Raw genomic sequence first — 20,660 nt, 5'->3', positions numbered from 1 at the left:
TTTACAAACAGCAGGCATCCTGCTGTCTACTGGCTACAGGGAGCAAGAGGCCTGCTGTTTGTAAAAACAACACTATGAAACGCAAGAAAATTAAAACGAAGAGTTCACATAATCATTATGGTAACCTTTCATTAGAATTTTCTCCCATTTAAAAGCGGTCAGAAACATCATTTTGTTCACATGCTCCTATATTCAGCTCAGTCGACAAGACCTTTTATTTTGGAGGTAAAAGCCTAAGTGCTTCAGTTCTTCACCTTTGTGTCCCAGAAAGGGCCATAAACCTGGCTGAGCAGTGGTCATGATCAGGCCCTGCTATTGGGCTTTGAGGGTGATATGAAGATCACAAGGAGTATAGTCTGTTGTGTTCTACAATTTGTAGTTAAACAGTCATACGCTCACCTGGCAGCGTGTTACTGTAAAATTCACAGTTTTATCAACTGTTTAGGAGCACGCTTTTTGGGAGGGCAGTTAGACTTCTTGTTGCATGTAATTTATTTTGATCATTACTTTTAATAGGAAGTTTCTTTCTCACGGTTCATTTTTAAACGACATGCATACCTTAACGCCAACGCTGCCATTTTACAATTTTTTCTGAGCAATTGATGATTTGAAATTTAGACCAGAGAGAACAAAATTGGATTTTAGAGCATTCTTTGAGAATGACGGGGAAAAACATTTACGAACATTTACCCAAGATAGTACCGGATGGAGAAAAAGAGTTGGATGACTATGAGGAAGCTATTAAATGTCTAGAAACTCATTTTGATAAACCATCAAACGTTATTGTCAGAACACATACATTTTTTTAGGGAACAATATGGATCTAAGCCATTTGACATGTATTTGGCATTGTTACGTGTTTTGGCTGCAAGGTGTGAATTTGGTAGCTTCACTGATCAGTTGATAAGAGATTAATTAGTTACCAGATGTTTCAATAAAAGAATACAAGAGCGCCATCTAACCTATAAGGACCCTTCTCTCGATCAAACAATTGATATAGCCAACAGAATTTCAGGATTGTAAGGAATAGGTGAAGGAATTAAGCTAATCTTCACCACTGACTATTGCTATTGTTAAAAAAGAAAACCAGGAATATCTGTGTTTCCATTTGGATCTGGTTTGCAACAAAAGAATAGAATAACATCTGATTATTCTTGTGCCAGATGTGGGTTCAAATCGCATGTGGCCTCTTTGAAGCAATGCCCAGCATTAGGGAAGGAGTCTAATAAATGTGATGATTTGGGCCTTTTTGCAATTGTTTGTAGAGGCTTGAAGAAGATGAAAATTGATTCTGTGTTAGAGGAGAAACCTGAACATTATCTAAAGAGATGGGTAAAATAGTGCTCTGTGTTCAAGTGCATAATAAATATGTACCGGTTTGTAAAGATCCTATTGACAATTTCATTGTGAGTGAAGTCATAATCCCACATGTAACATATTCTGGTTCTAAGATTACTAATATTTTGAGGCTGTATGTGAAAATGGATTTATGCAAATTTTGTTTTACTTCTAAATTTTAATTCTGGGGGCTATAACTGAGTTGAAATAGATTTGGAGGGATATTTCTAATCTTCATTACAATTCAAAGTGTGTGTTGTTGTGTGTAAGGTGTATGTATTGTTTGCAGGACCTGATATTTTAGGTTGGCACCATCATGGTTGTCTGGGGCTTTACCTGAGACCTGATTGTGACTTTTAAGTTTTGTGTGTGAGTAAGATTGAAGGTCATGCTTTGAGAACGGAAGCAATCTTGGAGCACTATGAGGACATTTTGAAAGAAACACTTGGAATGATAAGCAATTTTGAACACTTCATTAAGGTGAAAGAAAGAAGTTTGCCAAATAAGCATTACAAAGGAGTTTACTGAACTTCTATATAATGTGTATGAAGAGGGTGTTATCCAGCTGACTGATTACTCTTTGTGACTATCTCCAATTGTGGTAGCTCGTAAAAAGAACAATGAGCTAAGAATGTGTATAGATCTGAGGAGATTAACACCTTACATGCTCATGACGAGCTGAGCTCGTCATGAGGCACGGTGCTCCGGTGCTCATGACGAGCTCAGCTCTTCATGAGCCGTGGAACGCTCACACGTGGGGATAATTCCCCTGCTGTGCTGAGCGCTCCACGGAAATGGGTGCAGCTGTGACGAGCTCAGCTTGTCATGAGCACCGGAGCGCCGTGCCCCATGACGAGCTGAGCTCGTCATGAGCATGGGGGCGCTGTGTGTGCCCCCCAGCACTGCGGGGGAATTACCCCCCCACAGCAAAGGGGTTAAACAAAGCCATCTTGATAGATGATCACCAGTTTCTGAAAATTGATGAATTGATAATGCCCTTGAGTTGGACTTCTGTTTTGTTTTTAAAAAATTGTATTCTATTCTGCCTATCATCAGCTTGAATTAAGGCACGTTAGACTTTTGTTACTCCAGATGGTGTTTTTCAGTTTTGTAGAGTACCATTCGGATTAGAGTCAGCAGTAGCTATTTTTTAAAGGGTGATTGAGGATGATCTGAAAGGATTACCAGTTCAGTTTTGTAGGATGATGTTTTGGTTCATGGGAAGGATCAGACAGATCACAACCATAAGTTGGATGTGGTATTGAAGGCTATGGCAGAAAGTAGCTTACGGTTAAGGCAGGAAAATGTGTTTTTGGAGTGAAAAAAGTTTAATATTTGCGACATTGGATGTCCCCATGGGAACAGTCCAGCCCGAACTGCCAAGCCAGGTCCTCCCTGGACTGGAAACTGTTCCCATGGGGCACAGGGTCAAGACTGATTTGCATATGGCTGGGTCCAAACTGGAATGGCATGGTGAGCAAAAAAACGATGGATTTAGGCCCAGATCTCTGTACTGGGGTGAATGTATGACATTGTTCTGCATTCTGTCCATCACCTGTTGTTTTTGCAATTGTCACCCCGAGTGGGACGGGTATGCTCAGACGTGAGTCCCATGCTCTCCATGCCACTGGAATCAAGCTATCCAGGCTGATGAGGGCTGAAAGCACGAAACCGGTCCTTGGATGCTTGTTTCCAGTCAAGGGAGGACCTGGCTTGGCAGTTCGGGCTGGACTGTTCCCATGGGGCACAGGGTCAAGATAGATTTGCATATGGCTGGGTTCAAACTGGAATGGCATGGTGAGCAAAAAAACGATGGATTCAGGCCCAGATCTCTGTACTGGGGTGAATGTATGACATTGTTCTGCATTCTGTCCATCACCTGTTGTTTTTGCAATTGTCACCCCGAGTGGGACGGGTATGCTCAGACGTGAGTCCCGTGCTCTCCATGCCACTGGAATCAAGCTATCTAGGCTGATGAGGGCTGAAAGCCCGAAACCGGTCCTTGGATGCTTGCTTCCAGTCCAGGGAGGACCTGGCTTGGCAGTTAGGGCTGGACTGTTCCCATGGGGCACAGGGTCAAGACTGATTTGCATATGGCTGGGTTCAAACTGGAATGGCATGGTGAGCAAAAAAACTATGGATTTAGGCCCAGATCTCTGTACTGGGGTGAATGTATGACATTGTTCTGCATTCTGTCCATCACCTTTTGTTTTTGCAATTGTCACCCCGAGTGGAACGGGTATGCTCAGACGTGAGTCCCATGCTCTCCATGCCACTGGAATCAAGCTATCCAGGCTGATGAGGGCTGAAAGCACGAAACCGGTCCTTGGATGCTTGTTTCCAGTCCAGGGAGGACCTGGCTTGGCAGTTCGGGCTGGACTGTTCCCATGGGGCACAGGGTCAAGACTGATTTGCATATGGCTGGGTTCAAACTGGAATGGCATGGTGAGCAAAAAAACGATGGATTCAGGCCCAGATCTCTGTACTGGGGTGAATGTATGACATTGTTCTGCATTCTGTCCATCACCTGTTGTTTTTGCAATTGTCACCCTTGAGTGGGACGGGTATGCTCAGACGTGAGTCCCGTGCTCTCCATGCCACTGGAATCAAGCTATCTAGGCTGATGAGGGCTGAAAGCCCGAAACCGGTCCTTGGATGCTTGTTTCCAGTCCAGGGAGGACCTGGCTTGGCAGTTAGGGCTGGACTGTTCCCATGGGGCACAGGGTCAAGACTGATTTGCATATGGCTGGGTTCAAACTGGAATGGCATGGTGAGCAAAAAAACTATGGATTTAGGCCCAGATCTCTGTACTGGGGTGAATGTATGACATTGTTCTGCATTCTGTCCATCACCTTTTGTTTTTGCAATTGTCACCCCGAGTGGGACGGGTATGCTCAGACGTGAGTCCCGTGCTCTCCATGCCACTGGAATCAAGCTATCCAGGCTGATGAGGGCTGAAAGCCCGAAACCGGTCCTTGGATGCTTGTTTCCAGTCCAGGGAGGACCTGGCTTGGCAGTTCGGGCTGGACTGTTCCCATGGGGCACAGGATCAAGACTGATTTGCATATGGCTGGGTTCAAACTGGAATGGCATGGTGAGCGAAAAAACGATGGATTTAGGCCCAGATCTCTGTACTGGGGTGAATGTATGACATTGTTCTGGATTCTGTCCATCACCTGTTGTTTTTGCAATTGTCACCCCGAGTGGGACGGGTATGCTCAGACGTGAGTCCCGTGCTCTCCATGCCACTGGAATCAAGCTATCCAGGCTGATAAGAGCTGAAAGCCCGAAACCGGTCCTTGGATGCTTGTTTCCAGTCCAGAGAGGACCTGGCTTGGCATTTCGGGCTGGACTTTTCCCATGGGGCACAGGGTCAAGACTGATTTGCATATGGCTGGGTTCTAACTGGAATGGCATGGTGAGCAAAAAAACGATGGATTTAGGCCCAGATCTCTGTACTGGGGTGAATGTATGACATTGTTCTGCATTCTGTCCATCACCTGTTGTTTTTGCAATTGTCACCCCGAGTGGGACGGTATGCTCAGACGTGAGTCCCGTGCTCTCCATGCCACTGGAATCAAGCTATCTAGGCTGATGAGGGCTGAAAGCCTGAAACCGGTCCTTGGATGCTTGTTTCCAGTCCAGGGAGGACCTGGCTTGGCAGTTCGGGCTGAACTGTTCCCATGGGGCACAGGGTCAAGACTGATTTGCATATGGCTGGGTTCAAACTGGAATGGCATGGTGAGCAAAAACAAAATGGATTTAGGCCCAGATCTCTGTACTGGGGTGAATGTATGACATTGTTCTGCATTCTGTCAATCACCTGTTGTTTTTGCACTAGTTGGCCTGCAGCATTTAATGTGCCATCTCCACTAGCCTTTTAAACATGTCTCAGGCCTGCTGCTGCAGAGCCTGTGTGTGCAGCTCTACTGACATGTCGACTTGGCATTGGAAACCCCTTGCCAAGTCTTAAACTCCCCTTTTATTACATCTAAGTCACCCCTAAGGCAGACCCTAGGTAGCCCATAGGGCAGGGTGATGTGTAAGTAGAAGGTAGAACACATACTTTTATGATTTGCTTGTCCTGGTAGTGAAAAACACTTACATTCTATTTTTCACTACTCTGAGGCTTACTCCTCTCATAGGGTAGCATTGGTAATTCATTATTGCACTTTTAAGCTGTAATTCACAATAGAGTAGCCCTATCATGTTTCATATAATTGGAATGGTAATGATAAATCCTCTTTTCTGGCAAAGTTTAAATTAACATTACTATATTAAACATTCCAGTGACATTTCTCTGCTCTTAACCTGTCTCCAATACACGGCTGGGGCGGGTGACAGCTTGACTATGTGCATTCCCTCTAGACAGCCACACTCAAAGGAAGGGTAGGTGTGTCTGAGTGCCCATCTGCATCTTGATTGTTCATCCTGGGCAGGATGGGAGGGAGGATCTGATACTTCTACCTGAATGGACAGTGTCCTGTACTCACACAGAAGTCTGGAGCCAGGGCTAAGAATAAAGGACCTCTCTGCTCCTCGAACACCTTTCTTTGAATTCACCCCCACTTCAAAGGGACAACTAGGTATAAGTACTGGGTACCCCACCAAATCAGACTCTTCTGGACCTGTAAATGACCTCTGTCAGAAGAACTGCGTTGATGCTACAAGTCTGTCACTCTGCTGAACTACTGCTCTGGAACAACTACTTTTCTGCTGTGCTGCTTTGCTGCCTGCTGCTCTCTTACCCTTCTGAGGGACAGCTGGACTCTGCCTTGAACCCGGAGTAATCTCCAAAGGCATGTTGACTTTCCTTCGGTTTCCTGCGACTCAGGGATATCAAAGTCTCACCATCTGCTTCTGTGCGTGGCCCATTGGAAGTGGACCCAGGTGCTTGCTCCAGTAAAACCGACGCATCTCTAGTCTGCGTGTAGCAGAACCCAACATCCACACTGTTGCTGGAGCAGAATCTGCGCATCACACTCAGAACCAGCGCTTCGCATAGAGAACTGCCTCTCGGGACTGCTGCAGCTTTAGTGTGGGAAGATCGATGTATCCTCTCGTCTGCGTTGGGAAACCAGGTGCATCGCCTACAGAACCAATACCTCTTGGCTCGGTGCATCGTCTTTGGAACTGGCACATTGCCACCACAGTATGACGAAAATCAACGCATCACCCCGACTATGGGATCGACACTGACTCGGGCCTCCTGTGTAGTTCCACTCACAAGGGTTCTGTTGTAGAATGCTTGTGAGGTGAGCTCAAGAGAATGGGAGTGTTGATGAAAACGTTTATGTTTGGGAGAAGTCTGAAGCAATGTGTTGGTCACTTTCCCTTTTTCATTCTTTGACTTGCCTACTTTGGTTGAAATAAACTTGCAACTTATTATCCATTCAACAGTGTTTTGTACTTTCTTCAGTGATTTGAGGGTTGGCTGAGATATTTCTACCCAATAGTTAATATGTGGTACAAATGTACTTGCTGGCCAAGGCGGTTGCCTCTAGCAATTGATCCAAAAAGATTTTAAACTGCAAAAAATAGAATTAGGTGTTGAAAAAGGAGAATAGAATGTGAATGGCTTTTAAAATCCCAAGAAATAATTGAAGACTTAGGACTTCAACAGTTAACTGCACCAAGATATCTCTATACTTCTGATGGATACTTCTAATAGCAGATTCATCGCCTTGTGAATACTCCCAGGCACCAGACTGGATCTGGAGAATATTTTCAGCAATTCCCTCACACAACAATAGGAGACTTCTTTCTGCACCCTGTAGATGCCGTCCCGTCCCGGAAGTAACTCCGGAGCCAGAAATAATCACCACCCCGTTAACTGGCGTTAGTTCCTTTCTTTCCGTGCCATCCTATACGGACTTGGAGTTTGTTCCTTTACGCTTTTATATTGAGAAAAAACATTCTCTACAGTGTCATGTTTCACCCCCTAAAATGACAAGATTTGAACATTGTACATACTGTCACAAACAAATGTTTGTGACTGACCCTATCAAGGTATGTCTCTGGTGTCTTGGGTTATCACGCAACTAAAAGTCTTGTGAACACTGTCCCAGGATGCAGCTCAAGGCGATCTGGGAACACAAAGCCAAACTCTAAATCTTACAACATCATTTGAAGATGAGGAAAACAGTTTCCGAAGGGTGCAGTCCTGTTCTCATTCTTGAGTTTGTTCCCTTTACAGATCATCTGCCCACTTCAGGTCTTAGGGTAAATCCAGGTCTAAAAAGAAGCATGAACAGCCGAAGCAGGATTTTCCCTCATCCTGCACTCTTTCTATGAAGTTGCATGGACACCAAGGTATCTCTCAGTCACAAACTCCTACCGTAGGCCGATTTCCTAACTTCCAAATGTATGATCATTTCTATATGGTTTTTTACAGGAGTCCAGTGGGCTGGATACACCCCCAGATACCAGGTTGAATTCTACCTCTCCAGCCCCTTTACTGTAGAATCAGCCCCCTTTGCATTGCCTATCTGCCGTGCTCCGTATTTCTTCTTGATCTCTAGTTACCCCTGTGGAACAAATGGCCTCACTGAAGTCCTGCATCTTTAGAAGACTTCCTGTAAACCAATAATACAATTCATAAAAGCACTGGCTGGTGCATTACTGTGTACATGGGCCAACCCTGTTAATCCTGTCTTACCATTCAATAAAGCAGTGACTAGTACATGACTGGGTACATGGCACAAACCCTGTTCATGCCGGCCGGTAAATTGGCAGGTTACCAGAAGACCTAGACCCTTGCCAAGAGTGCTACACCAGAAAGGTTCGAGGTTCAGTCTTCTAACAGCAGTCTTAACCGAAGCTCATTTGTCACTACACTTCCAAATAGGGAGTTTAGGAAACTGATCACTCCTATGCCAATCTGGCCTTAAGATCTTTCAATGCCAACTGTTTCCTGTGATGTTACTTACATGAATTGTGGAACATGGTTGGCGAGATCGTGCAGAGGATTCCGGAAGCATAGAAAGTGCACTTGACCATAATCCAGGATGAGCAGTTTGCAGCAACGTACGTCATCTGATCCCGACTAAACACTACTGACTGCTTGAGCAGGGCAGTCGGTACTAGCATGGTGCTTACATTTCACACCTGGATGAGCTCCACAGGGTTTTCAGGTGACATCCACGCCTTCCTAATGGGCATACCATTTGGTGGGACCAGACTTTTATGCCGCAAAGCAGGCTAGACAGTGGAGCACTACAGGGAAAGGAGGGTCACAGCAACCTCTCTCTGCACCCATGTGGCAGTTTCCCCACCAGTTGCACAGTCTCCCCATTCCCCCCAGTACTTTTGAGGTGGTAGTCCAGAATCAAGCCAGCCATGTCCAGATTCTCATTGGTTGCCCACTGACCAATCCCACGCTCCTCCTGATAGAATCACAAAACTGCTTTAACATCTCCTTCTGCCCTGTTAAGTACCAACACTGTTTGAAGGTAGGATATAATATTTTCTCAAAGGGTGGTAGAGCATCACATAAGATTAGTGGTTGCTCAAATAGGTCGACAAGGATACACCTTGCCATTCTTGGCTGATCCTCTACATATACCTGCCTGTACAGAACATCCATCGGAGAACCAACCATTTGTCCATCCTCCAGCAAGAAGTTCAGGCTCTTTTGGCCAAAGGAGCCATAGAGAGTTCCCAGAATCAGAAATGGGGTCTGGATCATATTCCCGTTATTTGCTGGTCCTGAAGAAAACCAGAGGCCTTTGCCCTATTTTAGATATTTGTCTTCTCAACTTCTTTGTCATGAAGGACACACTCAACCGGCCCAGATTCTATCTGCCCTGAATCCAGGTAACTGAAAGGTAGTGCTGGATGTTCAGGATGCCTATTTTTACATTGCGTCCTGCAGTCCCACAGGTGTTGCCTGTGTTTCAAGGTGGGCCACAAACTTGTTTAGTTTTCCATTTCCCTTTTTGGCTTTACCAGTGAGCCTCGGGTGTTCACGAAAGTGTTACTGGTGGTCGCAACATAGCCTGAGATGTTGGGAGTACCATTTTCCATACCTCTTACTGGCTGCTGAAGGTGGACTCACCGCAGTCAGTCAGTCATGGACCTTTTCCAGATGACGGCAAATTTCACATCTTTGGGTTTTCAGTCAATGTGCTGAAGTCTGACCTGACATTTTTCCAGAGGCTTCTTTCATCGAAGTGGTTGTGGATACAATGCTCTTTCAAGGCTTTCCACCGGCTCACCAAGTCCAGGACTATCATGCCGTGTTTCAGCCTCTGTCCTGGATCTCAGTGAAAGCTGCTCTGAGGCTTCTTGGCCTTCTCTCCTCCTTTATCCTGCTTGTGGAACAAAGCATGTGGCACATGCCCGCTGAGCAGTGGGATCTGAAGTATCTGAAGTCTCAGTGGGCTCCACAACAAAGAACCCGTTGGATTCTGTACATGTTTTAGAGTAGACTGTGGAAGATCTGCAGTACTGGACGAGCGGCAGACCCCTCCCAGAGCCTACAGTAGTGACAGACTCATCATTTCTTGGTTGGGGAGTTCAGCTGGGATTCACCTATAGTTTTCAGTCTCTAAGAGCTCTCCCTGAACAAAGAAAACTTTCATCCTAAATCCTGGTACAGACACACTAAACTGTGTAGGCAGCAGAAGGACCGTGTGCGTGGCACTTTTGTGCCTCTGTGTGAAACCAGTATGTGATTCATCTGTTGCAGCAGGTCTGCCTGAATAAGTCTGGAGTTCTGCCTAAACAAGTCTGGGGGGGACAGTATGCTGCAGAAGTTCATGTGGGAGGAGGTTTGGCGTACGGTAGGAACCTGGAGAAAGTGAACTACTGAAGCGAGGGAGGTGCAGTGGCAATGTGAATGAAAGCAAGAGTAGGAAATTGGGTTACTGGTTTAAGAGTCTGAAATCCAACTTGAGCAGCAACCACAAATCTTGTCAGGGTGAAACACAAGCCCAAGCAGACCCCAAGTTAACCTGTCTTTAACTTCTGGTAGCTTGGCACAAAAGCAGTCAGGCTTAACATAGAGGCAATGAGTAAAATGTTTATCCAGCACTTCAAACGGTAATACAGTGAAAAAACAAGCCAGGAGAAACAGAGCAAAAAATGGTATGAATCATTTGATAACAGAAGGACAAAATCCAATCAATAGAACTGGATATGTGCAGTTTTAAAGGTTTAGGTAAAATTAGTGCTTAAAAGCGCAAAGCACCAACTGTGGTTATCTGGTTGCCCCAGACCGGGACAAAGCCACAAGTTGAGGACGACAGCGATGGTGTTAGGGCCACTGAACAAAGTACCTTAAACCCTGGTTGCCGAGCGTTGCTTAATCCGGCGTTGAGGATGTGTCATGCAATGGCTGTTCCGTGAGGCTGCGATGCGAGGTCATGTGTTGAGGATGTGTTGTGCAGCTGCAGTCTGAGGAACTGCGAGATCCTGTCTCGGGGATACATCATGCAGCGGCAGTTCTGATGCGGAGCTGTGATGCATTGTGCTGCGGCAGTTATGCTAGGACCACAGCTGGGATGGCAGAGCACCGTGAGGCCCACTTTAAAGGGACCATGACTGGGGTGATTTCACCTTGGGGCAGGGCCCACAGGTCAAGGGCTAAAGGTGGTTGGAGGCTTTTTCTGTCCCGGAGTCTCTGATCAGGATGCCAAACAACAAGTCCTTGAAGACACTCTAGTGGTCCTGGGTTCAAGGTGCAGATTCAGTCCTTCTCACCCAGGGAGCAGAGTACCAGTTTTTATCTCAACAGAGCAGCCCAGCAGTTCTTCTGAGTCTTCTACAGGTCTAGAGGTGTACCAAAGAGATGAGTCTGAGGGTCCACTTTTTATCCTTGGCACCAGGTTTGAAGTAGGAAAGGTTTCTAGAGGGTTCAATGCCCAAAGGTGTTTTGAATTTCCCACCTTCCTGCCCTGGCACCTGCTTGCCTGGGGGCAAATAAACGAGTGACGCTGTTCGTGAATTTGCTGAGGCAGAACTTTGTGATTTGCAAGTGTTGTAAGTGACAGTTCCACCCCCTCCCCCACCATCAAGTCAGAGATGGTCCATTCTGCCAATACCTATTCCCGCCTTTGTCTCACTGTGTGGGCCCATCTCAAAGAAATGCATAAGAATTAAATATAGACACAATCGTAACTATATTGTATTATGGACTTGTCCAGCCGGACAGTGGTCCAATATTTTTACTTCTGAGGAATAGAGAGAGATATATTACACAACAGTACACAATATGGGGCACAAGCCTTTACCAACCTTGCAATTTGTGCAACTGACACACACTAATGACGAAGAAACAAAAGGGCTTGTAGGCACAAGCGTGAGGTTCGAAGTACTAGAATTTACACAATGTCATAGTACATCACAACATGGTTTTACACCTTTACATCAATTTATAGCAATGTAATTTTGTATAAGGTGTCATTTAAGTCGACGGCGTTTCGATCTGTTAACTAGATACACAGATCATCATCAGGACACAATTCTTATGCCTAATGTTTGGAAGCCTCTGATGCCGAGAACCGATTAATTGCGGCTCGGACTCAGTCATTAGTGCATAATGGCACTCGGTGGACCGCCCGTCAGCGTGTTAGCCGAATACAGGGCGAATCTGTAATCGTATTTATTTCTTATGCATTTCTTTGAGCTGGGACCACTGTTGTCTGAATAACGTTACCCCAAAGGTCCCTTCTGATCTAATTGGGCCCCTTGTTGTCTTTAAATATCACTGTGTGGGAGCAACACACAAAGACTACTCCCAGCTACACCTAGTCAAGTGACCCAGGATACAGGAAGCAGGCACCAAATGGCTGGGACAAGAAAATACTGACTTTCTAAAAATATACAAAAGTAACAGTTGATTCTTTCGGGTGAAAAATTATTTCTTAAACAATTGAACAAATCATTGGTTACTCATAGGAAACAATTAGTCATAAGCAACACACACAAAAGAAAATGCGGGGTATTTAAGAATTTTTATAAATTGCGTCATTTATAAATACCCAAGAACATTTGTAAGGCTGTCAAGGCACACAGTGAAATATAATCTGTGACAAGGTGACATGTGGTTCTCAGTGATATAGCGTAATATGTACAGAGTGGCTAAAAGGATTCAAGAACTTGGAAGGCCAGACAGTAGATATATAAGTAGATCTGCAAACTGAATAAATGAGTGTTTTCGCAGAGCCTTTCGACTGGTCCAGGGGATATTGTCGACGTTTCAACCCAGGGTCTACAATACTATCTAGTCAGTGTGGGTCTTCATCAGGACAGGGACAGGGGAGTGACAGCCTGTAAGTAGTAAGATGCATGGGTCAGGTGTGTTCCAATTATTGTATGCTCAAGCTTATCAGGGCACACATGATGGTGGATGACTCACCTAAGGATGCCCAGTTGGGCTTGCAGAGTGTAGTAACATCTGTAACTCCTTGTTTCTGGTGACCTTATGGGAGCGTGAGTTTCTCCAAAGTGAATGGCCTCATTTGTATGGATTTCTAAATAAATGGACATAGGTAGGGAAATTAGAATGTTCCCTTAAAGGGAGTTGCTATCTTAAGCCTACTCTTATGCATGTTTGTGATGACTCACCCAGTATAGAGCTGTGGGGGCGATCACCCTTCGTGGTTTCAAAGTGTCTGGCAAAGCTCTGTGAGGAAGCCGGGATTAATTAGCCACTTCGAACTTGCATCGCATTAAAAACGGGCAGAATAACATAGTCCTAATACCCTAATGGTCTGCTCACCTTCTTGATTTAATCAGTGGAGGCTCCGGTTACGTGGAAGAGAGCTCAGGCGTTAGTCCTGGCTTGCCGGTTCACATCAACAGCTATCCACCTTGTGAGGCTGCTGATATGCAAGTCAGGGCAAGTTGGACATGCTTGTGTACGTTGCGCATTTGCGAGACAGCCGCGACGGACGCTAGTTGCTAGGCAACCACCAAAGCGTCACGCGTGTTCGCGTCAGTGGCCTCGCGGCATTTCTGGGTGCTAGGCAACCTGCATTGAAGCTCCATTGCCGGTGCAAGACCGTGACGGACGCTGGTTGCTAGGCAACCTCTAAAGCGTTACGCGGGTACGCGTCAGGGGCCTTGCGGAATTTCTGGGTGCTAGGCAATCTGCATTGAAGTGCCATTGCCGGTGCAAGACAAGTGTTGTACAAAAAAAATATGTGGTTTGGTAGCTTCAGACCGCTAGAAGCCTTCACTTCTATCTATACTGCCATCAATATAATGGGGGTGTTGGTGCACGGCCCGCGGCGTACATAGGAAGTATGTAGGTTGGTTTGTTTAACAGCGGTAAAAACCCTCACTTGTGTCTACACTGACGTCAATTTAATTGCGGGTGCAGCAGTCATGGATGTTTATTTCTTGTTCCATCTTAATCCTTATAGTGGAGCCTAGTCATTATACATTTTATGAACAAACTGGCAAATTCACATTCCTTCCGTGGATATCTGTATCTTCAATCCATAGTAACATATCTATTCGTTCAACTTGCGACGATGTTTATTAGAACATATACAGAAATGAAACAATTTGGTGTGATGGAGAATGTAAAGCAACCATAACTTACATAACTGTTACTGTTACTGTTACAATACTTTTTGTTTATCACATGTGTGACAAACAAACAGTATTATTGCATACACATGATACTGAGCAACAGTTATGTAAGTTATGGTTGCTTTGAATTCTCCATCACACCAAATTGTTTCACTTCTGTATATGTTTTATTAAACATCGTCGCACGTTGAATGAATAGATATGTTACTATGCATTGAAGTTACAGATATCCACTGCAGGCATGTGAAATTGCCAGTTTGTTCATAAAATGTATAATGACTAAGCTCCACTATAAGGATTAAGATGGAACAAGAAATAACTATCCATGACTGCTGCACCCGCAATTAAATTGACCTCCGTATAGACACAAGTGAGGGTTTTTACCGCTGTTAAACAAACCAACCTACATACTTTATAAGTATGATGCGGGCCGTACACCGGCACACGCATTATATTGATGGCAGTATAGGTAGAAGTGAAGGCTTCTAGCGGTCTGAAGTTACCATACGACGTATTTGTTTGTACAAAGCTGGTCTTGCACCGGCAATGGCCCTTCAACGCAGGTTGTCTAGCACCCAGAAATACCGCAAGGCCCCTGACGCGAACCCACGTGCCACTTTGGAGGTTGCCTAGTGTTGGACTTGGCCCTTTTGGCAGGTTCACCCCTAAACTTTTTGCTTTTATATGTGGCCTGCTGTTAGTTGTTTTTGGCTTCTGCACACCTTAACACTGTGTCCCAGTGTAAAGTGCGTGCGCAATCTGAGTGCGTGTGGTGAGATTGGCCTGGTCTCCCATAGGAATGCATGGGGAATGTGTGTGTCCATAGTAGTTCCTGATGTGTGGGGAGTGCATGGCAGAGTTTGGTATGTGCGAACTCGTGAGATTAAATGCTGCACGACGGTGTGCGCAGATTTAATGTGTCTAGTGTAGAAGTGCCACTTCTAGTAGTTGGCATGTCTGTGTAGTAAATGTGACTTGACTGTCTGGCTTGTGATTGGCTGGAGCTGGCTGGTGTGCCTGGCTTCAGGAGTCAGGATGGGTCTACCCCGGTGGTGAATGGAGAGATCTACATGATGATGGGAGGGAGGAGTGCACCTGGGAGCTGAATAGGGCTGGGCCTTCCCTACAAAATGCTGGCTCCGCCCCCTGTGGTGCGACTGATGTCCCTAGCCTGTCCTGTGAATGGGGAGAGGGGCTGAGCACAACAAAGTGCTCCAGAACCAGCTGCGTCTGGTTTTCCCCTTACCCTGCACCCTCCAGACAAAGGAAATATGTGTATAAAAAGGGGCTGTGACCCCATGCAAGTTGTTCACTCTTTTTCCTTACTTGAGGGGGGCCTGCTGCTGCTGGGTGCCAGGAGGAACCGCCACTGGGGACTGCCTCCCTGCTGGAGGGCCCTGTGAGCTGGCCCCTGGGCCCAGCCTTTGCCCCCCCTTCCTTCCAAGACTTTCCCTGGACTTTGGGCCTGCAGCGCGAAGCTGCACCGTGTAGGATTCCCGTCTGGCCTTGGGAGCGCTTTGCTTTTATTTCTTTATAGCTCTTTACTGATGATGAGCGCTTCGCTGGCCTGAGGTGTGCTTCCATCCTTGGGCCTGCGGCGCTGCGCTGTGACCGTTTCTAAAAGGGCATCCCTGGCGTGGGGATCCCCCCCTGCAGTTGTACTTTCCGGGCGGGTGCCTACCCCGCGTGTATGCTGTTCGTAATGCCTAGCGGGTGCCCACCCCGCCAGGGACCTTGTCCTTAAACGGGAGCCTATCCCGTAATACAGCCAGAAGTTGCCGGGAACAGTGAGGGCGGCCGCGCTGCTTGCGGCAACCCGGAAGTTCTTGGGAGCAACAGGAAGCGGACAGGATCCCACCCCGCGCTCCTGTGCTCTGAGGAAGATCGTGGCATCATCCCCCGGGGCTCCCCTAGCGAGGGGAGAGCCCCGCAGCTGCGGACGAGTGAAAGCGGAGGGGGCTCAAGGCACATTGTCGGGGCCTGCCCCCGCCGCACTGGAGTGAAAAGAGCCCCGCAGTAACCCAGGAGTTGGAGCGGTGAGTGCTCCAGGCCGTAAGCTCCCCGGCATGAGCGAAGCCTGCAGCCGGTGAGGAAAACCAGCTGGCACAGTGCGTGACGTGAGGCGGGGCTCCCGTAGCAGTAAGGGAAGTCATAGAGCCTTGCGTTGCTCTATTGGGGGCATTGTTTGGTGTTAAGAGCCACCCGAGTGGGGCTCACCCGCCGGTGGAGCCCGCGCTGATCTTCCCAGCTGCCCCACATGACAGGGGGCAGCTCCAGCATTTCTTTTGGGGCATTTCAAGCTAGAGGCTCAGAAGGCACGCCGGTGCCCATGCTCAATTTCACAGCTGCCCAGCAATTAGTGGGCAGCTGCCACGTTTAGGCTGCTCTTTTCCCTTGTTGCTTTCGCTGCGTGCGCAGCCCGCCCGGACATTCTGGGCTAAGGACATTTGAGCCCCATGGATGGCCAGTTGGCCTGGGGTCTATGCTTAATGTAGTTCTGCGGAAGGCGATTGGTGATTTATGTTTATACTGATAATTGCCTACTGTGTTTTATTTGTAATGTGCAATGCCGTTATGCTTGTTTTAGACCTCTAATTGTGTTTCATGCTTAGGAGGTTGTTTTGCCTAGTATAGTTTATGCTAGTGAGTTTATGTTTTCCTGCGTGATCTATGCCTAAGGTGATTAGGATTGCGTAGTGTGTACCTACCTTTTACCAGTGGTTACTGGTTGTATTCTACAATTGTTATTTTGTGCCTCAGTCATTACATGTGCGAGATCTACTATTTCTACTAAGTGCTAATTCTGACAGTGGCCCACGCGGCCCTGTCATGTGTATATAATCCCCTGTAAATACTGCCCAGTGCCAGTTGGCACAGTGTAATTGTGTGATTATGATCTAATGTGTTTATGGTAAAACAAAGGCTATTTTTATATATAACCTTGTGTGGAGTTCCTTTTTGTGGTGTACCTAGTGTGTTGCTGCTGTGCTTTACACATTGCCTCCGGGATAAGCCTGACTATTCATGCCATGCTTCCAAGGGGGTGAGCAGGGGTTATCCTGGCGTGTAACTCCCTTGCCCCGACTAGAGTGGTGGTTTCTGCCAGGCTTTGGCGCAAGCCTTAGCCAACCGGAAATTCCATTTCTAACACCTAGCAACCAGCATCCGTTGCGGTCTTGCACCGGCAATGGCGCTTCAAAGCAGGTTGCCTAGCACCCAGAAATGCTGCGAGGCCCCTGATACGAACCCGCATGACGCTTTGGAGGTTGCCTAGCAACCAGCGTCCGTCGCGGCTGTCTCGCAAATGCGTGATGTACACGCACACGTGCAACCCGCCCTGACTTGCATATCAAAGGCCTCGAAAGGTGGTTAGCTGTTAATGTGAACCGGCGAGCCAGGACTATTGCCTGAGCTCTCTTCCCGTAACTGGAGCCTCCACTGAATAAATCAAGAAGGTGAGCAGACCATTAGGGTATTAGGACTATGTTATTATGCCCGTTTTAACGCGATGCAAGTTCGAAGTGGCTAATTAATCCCTGCTTCCTCACAGAGCTTTGCCTGACGCTTTGAAACCACGAAGGGTGATCGCCCCCACAGCTCTATACTGGGTGAGTCATCACAAATATGCATCCGAGTAGGCTTAAGATAGCAACTCCCTTTAAGGGAACATTCTAATTTCCCTACCTATGTCCATTGATCTAGAAATCCATACAAGGGAGGCCATTCACTTTGGAGAAACTCACACTCCCATAAGGTCACCAGAAACAAGGAGTTACATATATTACTACACTCTGCAAGCCCAACTGGGCATCCTTAGGTGAGTCATCCACCATCATGTGTGCCCTGATCAGCTTGAGCATACAATACTTGGAACACACCTGACACATGCATCGTACTACTTACAGGCTGTCACTCTCCTGTCCCTGTCCTGATGAAGACCCGCACTGATTAGATAGTAGTGCAGACTCTGGTTTGAAACGTCGACAATATCTCCTGGGCCAGTCAAAAGGCTCTGCGAAAATACTCATTTATTCAGTTTGCAGATCTACTTAAATATCTACTGTCTGGCCTTCCAAGTTCTTGAATCCTTTTAGCCACTCTGTACATATTATGCACTATCACTATATCACTGAGCACCACATGTCACCTTGTCACAGATTATATTTCACTGTGTGCCTTGACAGCCTTACCAATGTTCTTGGGTGTTTATAAAGGTTGCAATTTATAAAAATTCTTAAATACCCCGCATGGTCTTTTGGGTGTGTTGCCTATGACTAATTGTTTCCTATGAGTAACCAATGATTTGTTCAATTGTTTAAGAAATAATTTTTCACCCGACATAACCAACTGTTACTTTTGTATACGATTGCCCGGGTTCTGAGGGATACTGGGTTACCCCATTCTTACTAAGCTTGACTTTCTAAAAATTGCATTTTCAGAATGATGAATTCAAATCTGGTTTTAAATTAAAATAATACGTTAATCCAATGTTATTCTTTAGAAGAGGCAGACCTCTCAGTAGTGAAAAACCATGCTTTTCACTACCAGGGCATGTAAAGTGAAAAGTTTACGTCCAACCTATTAAAAACATCGCACCCTGCCCTATGGGCTGTTTAGGGTCTACCTTAGGGGTGACATATATGTATTAAAAAAGAAGACTTAGCCTGGAAAAAGGTGTATTTTGCCCAGTCAAAATGGCAGCTTTATAACTGCGTAGACAGGCTGCAAGGGCAGGCCTGAGACATGAGCTAGCAGCACAAGTGGTGGTGCAGGCCTACTAGTAGCATTTCATTTCACCATGTTTAAGGGAGGGAGCACAAGCACTTTAACACTGGTTAGCAGTGGTAAAGAGTGGAGAATCCTAAAGCTAAAAAAACGATGTCAGCAAATACAAGAGGATTGAAGGCAAAAAGTTGGGGAACAACCAATGCCAAGGATGTCAGGTCTTACAGAAAGCAATACAGACGTCTGGGAGTGATGCACTGTAGGAATGCTAAAGAAATAAAGGGCTTCAGCAACCTGGAAAGAGGAAGAAGTGCCACAGGTCCCTAGAAGTGAGGCAGTACTGCAGTACTGCAGACTGATGTGTACACTGCAGGAACCTGGAGGGAGAGAGGAGCGGCGTAATCCTGAGATAGGGCAGTTCTCTACGAGTTTGAAAGATAGGAAAGGAGCTCAGTATGGAATGAGTGCATCTATATCTCATAAGAAAGGATTATATTCCAGGCTCTGGATGTCAGGAGGAGAAATGGATACCGTGCCTGTTGGGAGAGGGCACTCTAGGTAAAATAGAATACCGACAACACAGCTGTAGTGAAGGCAAGGAGGGAACTGACATGAGATTCATGGCGCAGACCAGCTACTGCTAGAACTGGTCCTCTCCAAGGAATTTGTACTGTTGCCAATTGGAAATGACATTTCCCCAGCATACTGTTGCTGAGCAATTTGTTTGCTAAGTGTCAATGATAAAGTGAGATTCAAGACATTGAAATGTCACTCATAAGTACATTACAGATAAAGACATGCCACATATAAGGCTATTAAAATGCTGCAAGTGGTACAAAGTAGATTGTATAGTTATTTTCTTCATAGAGCACAATGTACTCCGTTATTAAAACTAGTGAGTTTAATGAAATTAAGTTGTTATCTAGGGACAGCTTGCCTGAGATGTAAAGGTATTGTATGCCATCATCTGGCATTGCCATTGAACTCTTTAATTAATCGATTTAAAGGCTTTATTCGAGGATTAGTCTCATAAAAGCACAAGCATACATTAAAATACATCATTAAACAATTGTTTCCTCGTTAAATACAATAGTTTAGAAAAGATTTAAACAGACATACACAATTGATTAAAAACAAATAGATATAAAACTTTAATACATAATTACACGGGTGCCAGAAAGGATGCTCCATTCAGTATGCTCTCGGGAACAGCCCTCCGTCTAATAGACCATGACCAACCCAAATACTTAGCTGTTGCTAAAACTACAGGCATATGAGTGGAGGTACAAATAATTCGTAAGGCCTCTACACCCCTAGATGTCCCTAGATTTTTACAAACAGGGACTAGCCAAACTTTCCTCGGGGTGGCATAAGCTTTACAAGAAAATAAAAAGTGGCCTATACTTTCATTTGATGCACCACAGGCTGGACAATATAGGGCGGAGGAGCTCCTCCACCTACCTGTCAGTGATCTCAATGGAAGGGCACCCGATCTTAACTGGAAGAAGAGCTTCCTGTCCCCAGGGTTGGTTATGCTATCCCAATAGGGTTCCAAGACTGGATACAGTTTAGCTTCCACAAAACGCCCCGTCATGGAATCAGATTTAGTTTTACTCCAGACTCTTGAGGCTACTTGATCCCAATATAGATCTTTAATCGCTTTTTTGCTTGGAAAGAGCTCCCCGGTTGGATTATCCCATAAATTTGAGAGACCAAGATCACATAAGGAAGACCTAAGATTGTTTAGCCAATCTATCCTATGGAAGATATCAGCATTTATTATGGCTAAAACCCCTCTGCGTAATGCAGGATCTCCGGGGTAGTCCAGAGGCGTCTCCAATAAAGAATCGGGCGCAACCTCACTAGATCACTAACTGCTCTCCTCCCCAGGTCAAGGCCAAGGGGAATCAATGGGGTGCTCTGCGGGAGTCCTGTAATTCCCCTAAAAAACCTGTTCTCGGAGGTCTGCAAGGGGAGAAGCTTCCCAAAGCCCCACAGCTCTGCCCCATATAGAGCAGACCCAAGAGCCTTGGCCTCATATACTGCCAAAACGGGTT

The 20,660-nt window shown here is 46.0% G+C and overlaps 1 protein-coding gene across 3 annotated transcripts in view; it reads left to right on the top strand.

The window, feature by feature from the left end:
* Positions 1–20,660, top strand: part of APLF (aprataxin and PNKP like factor) — a 791,103-nt gene that overhangs the window by 475,852 nt on the left and 294,591 nt on the right. The gene's annotated exons all lie outside the window — the stretch shown is intronic.

Source organism: Lissotriton helveticus, chromosome 6 (genome assembly GCF_964261635.1).
Source record: "Lissotriton helveticus chromosome 6, aLisHel1.1, whole genome shotgun sequence".
Classification (NCBI taxonomy): Eukaryota; Metazoa; Chordata; class Amphibia; order Caudata; family Salamandridae; genus Lissotriton; species Lissotriton helveticus.
Note: the sequence above shows the minus strand (reverse complement) of the source record. Positions and strands in the feature narration are given on the sequence as shown.